Source organism: Rana temporaria, chromosome 11 (assembly GCF_905171775.1).
Source record: "Rana temporaria chromosome 11, aRanTem1.1, whole genome shotgun sequence".
NCBI classification, from domain to species: Eukaryota; Metazoa; Chordata; class Amphibia; order Anura; family Ranidae; genus Rana; species Rana temporaria.
In genome coordinates this window covers 159254129-159268783 of record NC_053499.1, presented here as the reverse complement: position 1 = coordinate 159268783, position 14655 = coordinate 159254129, and positions in this window count along the sequence as shown.

Sequence of the window (14655 nt, the reverse complement as noted above, 5' to 3'; positions counted from 1 at the left end):
GCTAGGGTAGAAATCAGATCATTGTCACCCAGAGTGCTAATTATGTCTGATTAATGTGTAATGTCTACTGAGTGTGTCACACTGATGTACCTCAAATTACGGGAAAACCAGTTGGAGAACCATTCGCGATGCTGATAGAAATCTCTCTAAGCTCTTCCGTCTGTCAATAGGCCCCCCCGTGTAGTTGTCATACTAAGTTTGCTTTATTCGGTACTTTAATAATTCTTTTCATAAACCAATGAAGTTGGAAAATCAGAAGTCCATCTGATGCATGATACAGGAATATTAATGAAAAACATATATTCTACTAGATCTAGCCTAGCTATACAGTTTTTTTTATGTTTTATGGTTAGGGATATTATGAATTGTGTTTTGTTTTTTTGTAGCATCATTTTTACTACTAAGGTCAGTTCCATTCTACTGGCTACAACAGCCCACTGCCTCTGTTTTCTGAGCAAAATAAAGAAAAACATACACTCACTATCAGGGGCGGACTGACCATTCGGGCACTGCCGGAGGGCCCCATGCCACTAGGGGGCCCCATCAGGGTTGCCAGCCTCAGTAGAACCAGGAACAGTATGTAAAAATCTGTGTTTTTTTTACATCTGTCTCTGAAATGTCCCTTACCGACATCCATTTTGTCAGGTCACCTGTGGCCAGGTGACAAGTGCACCCCGTTGGGGGTCAGGGATGCACCACAGGGTAGTGAACCCTATGGCCGACTGCTGCTATTATAACCCAAGATCGCCCAGGGCGCGGAGTCTAAGACCCAGCTTTGTGTTCACCAGAGCCTCTAGTGGTGAGGATGGCCTTCGCCGCAGCTGGATCCAGGTTGCGACCCCTGGGATTCCCTAGGTCACGCTCCACAGGGAGAGAGGGGAAGCAGCAAGCAAGACAAGCGGTAGTGATGGGTAAGCCGAGGTCAGGGCAACAGGCAGACAAGGGTAACCGAGGGGCAGGCAAAAGGTCAGGATCACAGGCAAACAGGAGAAGTCAGGGAGGAGACAAAAACGGTACACAGGAAGATAATTGTAGCACACTGCAGACAGGAACTAAAGCTAACAACACGGTAATTCAGCTTCACTCCATGCCCATATAAATGTAGCCTAGAGAATGTACAGGCATGCCTTCAGAACAGATGGACCCCCCTTCAGCACAAACCTGTCCATTCAGCACAGATGGACCCCCCCTTTAGCACAGACCCCCCCCCATTCTGCACAGACCCCTTCATTCAGCACAGATGGATCCCCCATTCTGCACAGACCCCCCATTCTGCACAGACCCCTTCATTCAGCACAGATGGACCCCCCTTTCAGCATAGATCCCCCCATTCCACACAGACCCCTCTTTCAGCACAGGCCCCCCTTCAGCACAGATGCACCCCCTTTAAGCACAGATGTACCCCCCCCCCCTTCAGCACAGATGGTCCCCCCATTCAGCACAAACCCCCCCTTGAGCACAGACGGACCCCCCTCCCCCCATGCCATTCAGTACCTCAGATCAGCCATCAGTGCGGCACAGTCACAGCAGGTGGGGGAGGCGGCTTCACTCTGCTCGCTGTGCCTGTGTGACATCTAGCCCTTCTCGATTTTTCCAAGGGGGGTCAATTGCCCCCCCTTGCCCTATGGAGGGGACGCCCATGCCGGTAGACACCCAGTGCATGGCACCCGCAGATCGGCGTCTGCTGTGAGTGCACACCCTAAGCAGAGAGGCAGAATTACATATTGAAATATATATATATACACGTGGTTCTGCACAGAAGGCCCGTCCTGTAGCAGTGTATCCGCTATGGGATGTTCGGGAAGTGGATAATTGTGCAATGTGCTTGCTCTGCATGTTTGCGTGTTGTATCCCAGGCTGGGAAACTTAGCGAAGAGTTCCAGAAGTTGCCTGCTGGAAGTGAAGTAACACATTCAGTCATCGCTGGGCTTGGAGACAAGTCTCTGATCCTCGCATAGTTTGGATCTCTCCCCATTGCCAGCTATATACAAGAACAAATTTCATTATTGTCATTCATTATATCAACTAGTCATCTTGTGTACCGCCGACAATTAAACACACATTACACCAGTTACGTTGATGACTACATTACAATACGGTGCCTGGTTTAATCATCTGGTGTCGGGGGACTGTTGACAGAATAGCGTTCCCTTGTTTACTTTTCCCCTGCCAGAATTTATTTTATTTTATTTTTTTTTACTTCCCAGTTCTGCATGTGTAATTTAAATCCTCTTTTGGATTCATTCTCCGACCCGTCTATTAGAAAAAGCTGTTCGCTGTACGCTCGCTGCAGACAGCATTTTACAATTTACAAATTCCGCAGCTGGCTGCTATGCCACTTGTTATCTGACCCAAAGGGTTAAACCGGGTCATGTAAGGGTTTTTTATTTTTTCATAGAATACATTTATCCGCGAATCTTTCACGACTATATTCTTGCCTTGGCTGCAATGCATGAAATATTTTTCCAATCTCCCCCCCCCCCCCCTTTTTTGCTGTCAGCGCTCCCAGCACTTGGAAGGTCAGACGTTAGATTGGGCTTAGGCTGATTCCTGGTCTGTTGGTGATGGATGGCCCAGTTTGAATTTTGACATGTTGCCGTAGTTGAATGACCTGCAAGAGGCATATGTCAGATGCTTATTTCATGGCTGTTTGCTGTAAAAGAGTAACGCAGCACTTCTCAGCTCTCCCGTACGGGGGCGGCGCTCACATGAGGGCTTGTGGCCTGCATGTCGTACTTGCCGACCGTCATTCTGATAGAGAGAAAGGAGTTTTTGGGCATTTTGAATGAGATGCGTTTTTAAGCAAACAGTAAGTATAAATAAAGTTGTATACGTAATAACCAGGCTCACACTTACCACCCAAACAGCAAGCCAAATTCAACTGTCTAACTGTATATGTTAAAAGCAGAGGATTGGTTGCACGCATTTGCAAATACATGATTAAGCTACAGGCCATCGCCAAGGCTCTCTGCATACTGCAGTCCTAACTAAACTTTTAAAGTCTCTTCAATAGAGGCATGTAAATAATGAGTAGATAGGGTGCAGGTGACTGGGGGGGTGTCACGGCCCCTACCTATGATTGGTATAGCAGTACTGATAGAAGGTGAAGATAATTCAAGTTGTGAGAATGTGATCATCAATATAATTGTGATGCTTCTACTGACTATGTTGGACTTCACGCTTCCCTGAGGATGTGTGTCAGAATATTGTTCGGAACAAATTATTTTTAATTTGAGGGGTCTCTGAGTTAGCATTCCAAGTGCCTGATTGGTTGCTAAGGGCCTAGTGCTAACTGTGCTGTCACCAGTTTATAACTAATTCATAGGCTGCATTCTAAATGTCTCTAATTGTGTCTCAAATAAATGGGTGAGCTATATATGTCATTGTATTTAGTTTTACATATTTAAAGGTTCATTCCACCCTGATGGTTCAGGTTTTGATAGATGCTGGAGAGTTAAAGTGGTTGTAAAGGTTTATTTCTCTTATCGTCCATGGACGGACACAGCTCCTTAAATCTTGACAAGTGGGTTATGTTCCCTGTTTACAGGAGAGGACTAGGCAGAAACATGTTAAATAGTTAAATACATGTTACATTAACAGAGTTGAACAGCCCCGCCCAGGGGGCGGTCCCTCCAGACATAACCCTCCTCACTGCAGCTTGCAGCCTCAGTTTCGTTCTGCCTAGCAAAGGAGAAGGACGTATGGCTCCCTTTGGGCCCAGCGCCCTGAGGAGAAATTTTATTTTATTTTACTTTACTTTTTCTTGAAGAATCTTCTTTCAACTGTTGGCTGAGAGACAGGCTGGATATTATAGATCCTTGTAGTCTACTCAGTCCGACCAGCAAGCGTGGGCACACCTTTGCAAAGAGGCTTGGTCTGCCACGCCATACCTCATGACTCCTGAGGTGGCCGGTGAGCTTTGCTCCGAGGTCCACATATGACTGAGCTGTGGTGTTGCCTCAATCACAGTGGACCGGGCCGACAGCTACCTCCATTGCGGTTGTAGGTCTGTCAGGAATGCGTCAGCGAGTCCTCGCTCGGACGGGTAAGTACAGTCCCTCCTGCTTCGGTGGGTTGGTACAGCTGGGCATTCCTGGGGTTCGGGGGTCCCTTCCCCTTACTTCCCTGCTCCTTTCCCTTGCTGCATTGCTAACATTGCCGCTGTCAGGGGGGAGGGGGCCTTCCTGAGGGGACTGTTATCTGGCCTGTGTTTTTTCTTTTTTGTATTGGGCTTTCCTGTGAGGTAAAAAGCCCTGTGATGAGCACAGATGTTTATGATTATACTTCAGCAGACGCTGACTGATTGGTGACACCTGTAATGGTTTTGCTTTTTATGCTGTATCTGTGACTTGTCCTTAAATAAAACAGCCCTATGAGGCTTTTCCTGTTTAAACACAGGTCCCTGCAAAAGTTACCTCACGGTTCTTTTCCTCACAGGCAGCGCTGTGCAGTCTCCTCCTGAGGGAGTCCCCTGGTTACCCCTGGTCAGCGCAGCAAGTGGGTGAGAGGCCCTGAATAGGGCTCTAGGAGCCTTTGTCTATTTGTATGGACAGGTGTGCATATTATAATACACACTATATGTAAATATTGGAGTCAGTATCTGGGTCCTTCCCCACATGCTGGTGGTGGCAGCAGGTGTTAGCACCTGTGATTCCCACAGAGTTTTTATTGTTAGTCCTGGACACAGTTTGTGCCAGGGTGGGGGTGGACTGCGGGCGGGTGGTAAAAGAGTGCCCCCTTCCCCCGCTATCCCCTGGGGAATGCTCTGTTATGGAGCCATGGACTAGGTACCTAGTTAAAAAAAAAAAAAAAAAAAAAAAAAAAAAGGCAGAATAAGGCATTTATGGGTGCGCTTTTTACTGCTGCAAGGGACTCTCCTAAGCTGCATAGTGCAGCTGGGTTTCCGCTGAGGGCTCGGTCTTTTTTGGATCACACAAATCAGACCGCTGTATAGGTTTTTTCCTTCTGTGCCCTTCTTTGATAATTTCTGAGATGCGGAATGAGAAAAGCCACTGAGGGCTTTTGTAGTCCCTCACCGCCGGGCGGGAACCCCTACTTGTATGGATCTGACTGATAGAAGATCCGAAGTACTGACCCGTTCCATGTTTACCATGCTGGGGTCTGGCTTGCGGCCTATTGTGGCCACTACACTGGGGTCTCGGTGGTCGCTGGCGCTATTTTTTGGGAGATTTTTCAATTACATTGAAAACTCCCATTGGCGCCCATTTTGTCGTAGCCACGCTATGGCGCAGCTTACATTGTGCTGGCCTTTTTCCTGTGGCCGCGTTCTGAACGCTCGGCGGCCATCTTGGAGTAGTCCTGACCCCTAGTGCTGTATACAACTCACAGAGTGAGCATTTTGCACCAGACAGTGGAGGAGCACCGACTCTCTCCTGAGGTTATTAGCCTAGCGGACCAGCTGGTCCAGGGCCTCATATAGGTCTGTGATGCTTCATTGAATGCTGCGCCCTTGTTATCCAGGGCGTCTGTTTCAGAATGGTTTTATGCACACGGTGGTGTAGTGCTTAACTCCATTACTTGGCAGCAAAAGAGTCATTGGTTCGAATCTGCACACTGACGCCAATCTGCACACTGACGCCAATCTGCCTGGAGCTTGCATTGTCGCTCCCTGTGTCTGTGTGGGTTTCCTCCGGGTACTCCGGTTTCCTCCAAAGACATGTGTGCATACACCTACATAATATACATACACACTATGTGTGTGTATTATTTAGGGGCAACCCTCCCAGGGCGTCAAAGGCCCAGCTGGGGGACTAATCTGTCCCTGGGTGCATAAGCCGATCACGCCGGCACCCAAATCCTGCCAATGTATATAGCCTTCCCTCCCTGTCTCTAGGTGGGAGGGGCGGCTTGCAGGTTCACAATTCAGTGAAACCTCCCTGCTCTCCGACTAGTGGGTCTGCGAGGTGGTCTCTTCGGAGTACTAGATAGGGTTTCCTCCTATCCACAGAACAAAGTTCTGTCCTTGTGTCTTCCCCTCCCGGCACGTCGGTCTGCCTTGGGCAGTGTGGGATTTGCTAAGCTGCAAGGTAATTTTACCTTTCCTGCAGGACGAGAGTAGCTGCGCTTCATCCGGGGGATGTCCTGACGTCCTCAGACATCAGGGACGCATACATGCATGTCCCGTTTTGCACATGTCACAGTGTTTTTTTCTGTGCTTCGTGATGAGAGAAGGGTCTCTGTCAGCCTGTGGCCCTCCCTTTTGATCTGGTGTCAGCACCATGGGTTTTCAGCTAGGAGCTCGCACTTATTTGAATTTTGTTGGGACAGCGAGGCTTTGCCTCATTGGCTACTTTGACGACTTTCTTCTGAGAGCAGCTTCTGTCTCCGACCTAGTGGATGGGTTATTCCCATTCAGACCCTCCGAAGATTCGGGTGGATGTTAAACGTTTAGGCCAGAAAGTGTAGCTCAGTGGCAGCAAGCCTGCCCTACATGTGTGCGACCCAGGGTTCAAATTATGGGCATGCTAGGTTCCGACTCAGCGTTGGAGTATCTAGTGTTGATCCAGACTCCTCAGTGGCAAAGGTCCTTCTTCCCCTGGAGAAATTGCAGACTCTTCAGTCTGCGGAGAAGGTATTGGCATCACGCAATCGGTCTTCTCTCCGGGCGCCTGCTGGTTCAGGGTCTGTGGGTAGCCTCCTTCAAGGTGGTACTGTATGCCCAGTTCCACACCCTGGTTTTCCAGTGGAACTACTGTCCAGGTGGTAAAAATCTCTTGTCTCTGAAATCATTAGATTCCTGTGCGCCACCTAGTCAGAGTCTCTCTGAGTTGGTGACAGAGATTCCCGACTCTTCGGTCCGGGAAGTTGTTCCTTCCTTCCAGTGGTCGGTGTTTACGACGAATGCCAGCTCACGGGTTGTGAACCTGGAGGTTCACAAAACTGGGGGGTCCAGTCGGCCCTGAGTCGCTGGACTTGCGGGACCTATGACCACACCTCCTTGAATGTGTCTGGTCTCGGTAGCTACCCAGGGTCGGGCCTGGCTAGTGCCTGGTGGAAGACCGCCTGGGAATACCAGGTGCTGTCTACTGTTCATTGTCCTACTATTTTAGGCGATCAGGCTATGCTTCTCCTTGTGGTCGACCAATCTGGTTTCAGCCGGACAACGCCACGGCCGTGGCTTCAGTCTACCATCAGGTATGCCGGCAGGCAGACTACTGGAGTCGCCAGATGCTGGACCAGGGCGACTGGTCTTTGTGCTTGGGGTGTTTCGGCTCCCTTGCAGGAGGTGAACCTCACATGGCATGGATCTCCTGGCAGCTTGTCTCCGCCGCAAGGGTGTCAGTTAGTGGCCAGGTCTAGTGATCTTGTACAGACGCGTCAGTCGCGCTGGTGGCCCTGTGTTGTCTGTATCGGTGATTTTTTGCCATTCCTCCATGGTAGTTGCTTCCTCGGCCGCTCCACAGAGTGGATGCTGAGGAGATCCCGATGATTCTAATCGCTCCAGATTAATCTCGGCGTCCTTGGTACGCTGATATCGGGCGCCTGGTAGCGGAGGCACCCTGGCGATTGCCAGGGCAGGAGGTTCCTGTCTCAAGGTCCCATACTTCCTCCTGTTGTACAGTCACTGACTTGCTTAACATGGTTATTGGAAGCCAGACTTTAGGTGACCAGGGTCTGTCTGACTCGGTCATCTCAACAGGGCACCGTAGTCTTCTTCCGGAGGATCTACCGTCGCACCTCTCTTGGTGCGAAGGGATGGAGTGACGTCCACGGGCGTACTTTCAATGTCCAGGGTCCTGCTGTTTTTAAAGCTTGGATTGGATCTAAAAATTGCTTAAAGCACCGTTTGGGGGCAGATTTCAGCCTTGGCTGTGTTCTTTTAGTGGCCTTTTTGCGGCCCGTTCCCTGGTGGGTCCCCTTTTTTTGTGTGCAAGGGGTTTGTCATATACTTTCCCCTCTTGGCCCATCTCTTCCCCCATGAGTTTTGACTCTGGTGCTCTCGGTTCTTCAGGAACCTTCCTTTTGGAAACATCAGAGAGATTTTCTCTTGACACTATCTCAGAAGGTGGCCCCTTTAGTGGCCTTTACCTCTGTTAGAGGGGTTTCTGAGTTGGCGGTCTTGTCTTGCAAGCCGCCATGCTTGATCCCCCATAAGGATTAGGTGATGGTGCGCCCGCGACCTTCCCTTCTTCCGAAGGAGGTTTCGGCCTTTCATACTTTAGGCGTGGTACGCGCTTTGCGGGTATACCAGCCTACTACGGCTCCATTTCGGAGCTTCTGACTCTCTTTTGTGTCGGTGTCTGGTCCACAAAAGGGCCTGGCGGTCTCGTCGACCACCATTTCTCGGTGGATCGGGCAGGCCGTCATACAGGCCTATGCTCCTAAGGGCGGGCCCCCCTTTCCGGTCACGGCACTTTCGACCAGGGCAATTGGTGCTTCCTGGGTTTTTTTTTTTTTTTTTTTTTTTTTTTTTTCCGACATCATGCGTCGGTCTCACAGGTGTGCGAGGCGGCGATTTGCTCGTCCGTTCACGCTTTTTCCAGAACTTACATGGTTGCTGTGAGTGCATCTTATGATGTTTTTTTCAGCCGCTAGTTTTTGCCGGCGGCTGTTTAAAGTTGCACCTCCTCCGTTGAGGAGCTCTGCTTGTTTTGGGGTGAAGTTAAAATTGTTTTTACTGATATATTTCCCACCCCTCGTTTTTTGACACTGCTTGGGGACGTCCCACTTGTCAAGATTTAAGGAGCTGTGTCCGTCCATGGACGATAAGAGAAAATAGGATTTTTTGTACTCACCGTAAAATCCTTTTCTCTGAAGTCCATGGACGGACACAGCTCCCACCCCTCCTTTTTAGGTTTGTACTGCTTGTTACGAACTGAGGCTGCAAGCTGCAGTGAGGAGGGTTATGTCTGGAGGGACCGCCCCCTGGGCGGGGCTGTTCAACTCTGTTAATGTAACATGTATTTAACTATTTAACATGTTTCTGCCTAGTCCTCTCCTGTAAACAGGGAACATAACCCACTTGTCAAGATTTAAGGAGCTGTGTCCGTCCATGGACTTCAGAGAAAAGGATTTTACGGTGAGTACAAAAAATCCTATTTTTTATTTTTTTAAATAACAAACATACCATACTTACCTCCACTGTGCAGTTTGTTTTGCAGAGAGTGGCCCTGATCCTCGTCTTCTGGGGTCCCTCGGCGGCTGTCTGGGTTCCTCCCCGCAAGAGCTAACCCCCCTCTGGGAAGCTCTCCCACGCTCCTGTGTAATACATTCGGCGGCTATGGGGGGGCTATCACTCGGCTCCGCCACGTCATTGATTTGATTGACAGCAGCGGGAGCCAATGGCTGCGCTGCTATCAATCATCCAATGAAGATCCGCCTCTAGCTGGGGAAAAGCGCACACGGAGATTCGGGGCTCAGGTAAGTAAAACGGGGGCTGGGGGGGGGGGGCGGACACAGCAAGGTGTTTTTTTCAACTTAATTACAACCCCTTTAAAGAGGTTGTAAATGCTTGAGCAGCAGCACCCTCTTATACTTACCTGAGCCCGATCTCAATCCAGCGATGTGGATGAGAGCAGCAGCTCTCCCAGGTCTCTTCCTCCTCATTGGCTGAGACGGGAGGGGCCAAGTATAAATGGACACACAGAACTGCGGCTCAAGTGCAAGCAGCAAGGCGACTCGAGAAGAGGAGGATCAGGGCTGCTCTGTGCAAAACCACTGCACAGAGCAGGTAAGTATGACATGTTATATAAATAGCAAAAAATCAAAAGTCAGCAGCTACACTGTAATAGTTGATGACTTTTAATATTAGGACACTTGTCTGTCCTTGAATATATCAATGTTAGCACCCCAGCCAATGTTTTCGTCGGCTCTCAGGTGCTGCCGCTGCAATTTCCTGTAAGGGGAACCAGCCTTGCGGCTTCACAGCCGGTTCCCTACTGCGAATGTGCGAAGCTCGCTCTCAATGGCCCAGCGGCAGGTGAAGGAAGATGGGAGCCAAATTTCAGAGTGAGCTGGCCACGGCAAGATCTCTCGGAAGTGGAGACGGGTACCTGTCAAACACAGGTACCCGCTCCCCCCTCCAACCCGAAAGGTGCCAAACGTGGCACCGGAGGGGTTGAGGAGGAGGCAGATAAGCGGAGCTTCCACTTTTGGGTGGAACGCCTCTTTAATATCACTTTAAACCACCTGTGAAATTTTTCTATCCCTCAGGTACTTTAAGGGTGATACACACTATATTGTCAAAAGTATTGGGACACCCCCCTTTACACGCACATGAATTGTAATGGCATCCCAGTCTGTAGGGTTCAATATTGAGTTGGCCCCGCCCTTTGCAGCCATTAAACAGTTTCAACTCTTCTGGGAAGGCCGTCCAGAAGGTTTAGGAGTGTGTCTATGGGAATGTTTTACCATTCTTACAGGATCTTCTTATGGACCTTGCTGTGTGCACTGGTGCGCAGTCATGTTGGAACAGGAAGGGGCCGTCCCCAAACTGTCCCCACAAAGTTGGGAGCATGAAATTGTCCAAAATGTCTTGGTATGTTGCATTTTCAGCAACATGGTCTCTAGGAAACGGGTTGGCTGAATTTTCAGTGACATCACTGGTCTCTAGTGCAGCCTTTCTCAACCTTTTTACCTCAGAGGAACCCTTGAAATAATTTTTTAGGTCTCAGGGATTCATCCATCAGAGGTCATTGGTGGTGGAAAGTAAGAAGAACACCTGTCTTAAGGCCCGTACACATGGTCGGACATCCGACAAACTTTCCCTTGGATTTTTGTCCGAAGTGAGTTGTCCGGTTACACCCATAGCATACACACGCTCAGACTTTTCTGCAAACTTTTCTAAAAATTTCCCAACATCACGTGTTTTTTCTGCTCTTTTTTGCTCTTTACCGCCACCCTTTGGTTAACTTATGCTATTGTTGGTTGATTTTAACATTGGTTCTGAGCATGCGTATTTGCACTTTGTACGAAAGTCCGATGGCTTGCTGTACACGCGGTCGGACTAGGCACCATCGGACTTTTGTTGTCGAAAAGTTTGTCCGTTTGCAGACCGAACTTTTTGTCCGATGAAACCCGAAAAAGTTGGTCCGATGGGGCGTACACACGGTCGGACAAAATTTAAAACGTGCAGATTTTGAAGTTTGTTGGCCGAAAGTCTGACCGTGTGACACCATTGTAGTCATACCACTGCCTGTGCCAAGTGGCATTGGACCTGGAACTATGCAGGCACCATCTAGGGTTGCCACCTCATCCCTTTAAACCCAAACACATAGGAATTGCACAGGTTCTGAGGCTAATTAAATGCAGGTAAGGCACCAAATGAGTTTAATTACCACCTTAATCAACCACATCAATTAATATGTGTTTGGGTTCTAAAGGGATGAGGTGGCAACCCTAGCACCATCAGATGGGAAGTCAGTAGGCCACAGCTCAAGGAACCCCTAGCAGCCCCTGGAGGAACCCTAGGATTCCATGGAACCCTGCTCTATAAAACAGGTAGGCTGCAATTGCAATGATGTATTAAGAAAATAAATGTAGACTTTCCTCTCAGTGATATCGCTGTGCTGCAGTGAGATAATAGGCCTCGGTCTCAGGGATGTTACTGACCTCTAGTGAATGGATAAGCTGAATTCCCAGCGATGTTGACAATCCCTCGTAGATAAGTAAACTGCACTTCATGCTTGTTTCTATTGAACCGGTAGACTGTATATTCACCGATCGCCGCAGTGTGGTGTGAATGTTGTGTGATCAATCAATATATTATAGTCACACAGAAGGGATTCTGAGGGTTAGGCTGTATTATTATTTTCTAGTTTAATTTATTCTTGTGAGTTGTTTGTATACTCAGTGATGTCACCAATTCATATCTATATTCTTATTTGTATTCATTGATACCATAAAATGGATACATTTATTCTTATTAAGTTCCCTTCCTGTTATTTCCTTACATTGGAACCCGAATAAGTGTTGTGAGTGGTATTAGGCATATATAGGTACTTAACAAGACAAAAGCGCTAAAATCTGTATATTTTACCGGCCAGCGGGAATTCATATGTATTATATTGTATTGTGACTTTTACTGTGGTTTGTCTCTAAGTCAACAACCATGGCTATGTCTTGCTGATATTATTCTTGAAGAAAACATTGTTAGTATTGATTGTAAACCATATTTACGTTCATTTCATGATTCTGCTCCTTCTCTGACTGCCTTTGCAAAGCTGTAAATGTGCTTCTATGAAACAAGTTCATGTGATAGACTCTGAAAATACAGGAAATTAGAGAAGAGAAGGCCCTTCGTCTCAAAGAGATACAATACGCCGCTATAAAGGATGATTGAACTTACATTGATTCTATTTAATTGTCTTCTTTAACCACCTAAGGACCCCTTCACGCCAATATACGTCGGCACAATGGCACGGCTGGGCACATCCATGTACCTGTACGTTGCTCTTTAAGCCCAGCCGTGGGGACGCGCGTGCAGCCGGTGCGTGCATGCGACCCGGTCCGAAGCTCTGCGGCCGCGGGACCCGATCGCCGCCGGTGTCCCGCAATTGGTCCTCCGGAGCTGAAGAACGAGGAGAGCTGTGTGTAAACACAGCTTCCCCGTTCTTCACTGTGGTGCTGTCATTGATCGTGTGTTCCCTGTTATACGGAAACACGATCAATGACGTCACACGTCCAGCCCCGCCCCCCTACAGTTAGAAACGCATATGAGGTCATGCTTAACCCCTTGAGCGCCCCCTAGTGGTTAACTCCCAAACTGCAATTGTCATTTTGCTGATAAAGAGCACACAGACTGCGGTAAAGGGCCAATCACTGCAGTCCTTTACCATGTGATCATATGTTTAATCACAACTGGTCACATGTAAAAAAACTTGCCAGTTATCAGCATTCCTTTCCTCATGCACTGACACAGATTGAGGACAGGAGAGCCGGCAACCAGCAATTCTGACAGGACACATTTATACTGGTAATCAGGGCACTGATCATTAGTGCCCTGATTATCAGTGCAGCCCTATCGGGGCTGTCTATCAGTTCCCATCAGTGCCATCTGTCAGTGCCGCCTGTCAGTGCCCATCATTGCTCCCTATCAGTGCTCAATAGTACCGCCCATCAGTGCCACCTATCAGTGCCTCCTCATCAGTGCTGCCTCATCAGTGCCCACCAGTACTGTCTTGTCAGTGCCAGTCAGTTCCACCTCATCCCCTGGAATCAAGAAGCGGTGCCACACACTGTGGGGGTGTCAGGCCGGCACCCCCCACGAGTGAAGTCCAGAGGTGCAGGGTGCTGTGTGAAGAGATCCAGAGGTGCAGGGTACTGTGTGCTGTGTGAAGAGATCCAGAGGTGCAGGGTACTGTGTGAAGAGATCCAGAGGTGCAGGGTGCTGTGTGCAGAGATCCAGAGGTGCAGGGTGCTGTGTGAAAAGATCCAGAGGTGCAGGGTGCTGTGTGCAGAGATCCAGAGGTGCAGGGTGCTGTGTGAAGAGATCCAGAGGTGCAGGGTGCTGTGTGAAGAGGTGCAGGGTACTGTGTGAAGAGATCCAGAGGTTCAGGGTACTGTGTGAAGAGCTCCAGAGGTGCAGGGTGCTGTGTGAAGAGATCCAGAGTTGCAGGGTGCTGTGTGAAGAGCTCCAGAGGTGCAGGGTGCTGTGTGAAGAGCTCCAGAGGTGCAGGGTGCTGTGTGAAGAGATCCAGAGGTGCAGTGTGCTGTGTGAAGAGATCCAGAGGTGCAGGGTACTGTGTGAAGGGATCCAGAGGTGCAGGGTACTGTGTGAAGGGATCCAGAGGTGCAGGGTACTGTGTGAAGAGATCCAGAGGTGCAGGGTACTGTGTGAAGAGATCCAGAGGTGCAGGATGCTGTGTGAAGAGATCCAGAGGTGCAGGATGCTGTGTGAAGAGATCCAGAGGTGCAGGGTGCTGTGTGAAGAGATCCAGAGGTGCAGGGTGCTGTGTGAAGAGATCCAGAGGTGCAGGGTACTGTGTGAAGAGATCCAGAGGTGCAGGGTACTGTGTGAAGGGATCCAGAGGTGCAGGGTGCTGTGTGAAGAGATCCAGAGGTGCAGGGTAATGTGTGAAGGGATCCAGAGGTGAAGGGTGCTGTGTAATGTAAAGGAGTCCAGAGCTGTAGGGTGCTGTGTAATGTAAAGGAGTCCAGAGCTGTAGGGTGCTGTGTAATGTAAATGGATCCAGAGCTGTAGGGTGCTATGTAATGTAAAGGGGTCCATAGGTGCAGTTGTGGAGAGGGGGTACACAGTAATGTCAAAGAGATATTGAAAGATGCAGGGGGCACAGTGGGGTGTTTTTACATTTTAACGTGGGGGGGTCGCTTTTAGCCCCCGCTAGCGGTCAAAGACAGGGTAAAATGCAACTGTGTATCGCCGCTGCCGAAGCGCTTCCCCCCCCCCCTGAAAATTTTCAGCGGACGCCCATGCCCCACCCCCCACCATCCGGCACACACACCACCTCCAGACAGACGTCTGATAACTCAATATTTCCCTATAAGAATAGTTGTATGTTAATACGTAGATCTGGAGAGAACTTCACTCGGTGGAAAGATGAGAATGTTGTTTGATAGAAGACGGTGGAAGGCGGTGACCCTTCTCTGTTATTACATTAATGTGCCCCAAAAAACAAGGGATATTTCCCTTTTATCTCGAATCTCTTTTAATCTGACAATTTTGCTTGCAGGAGT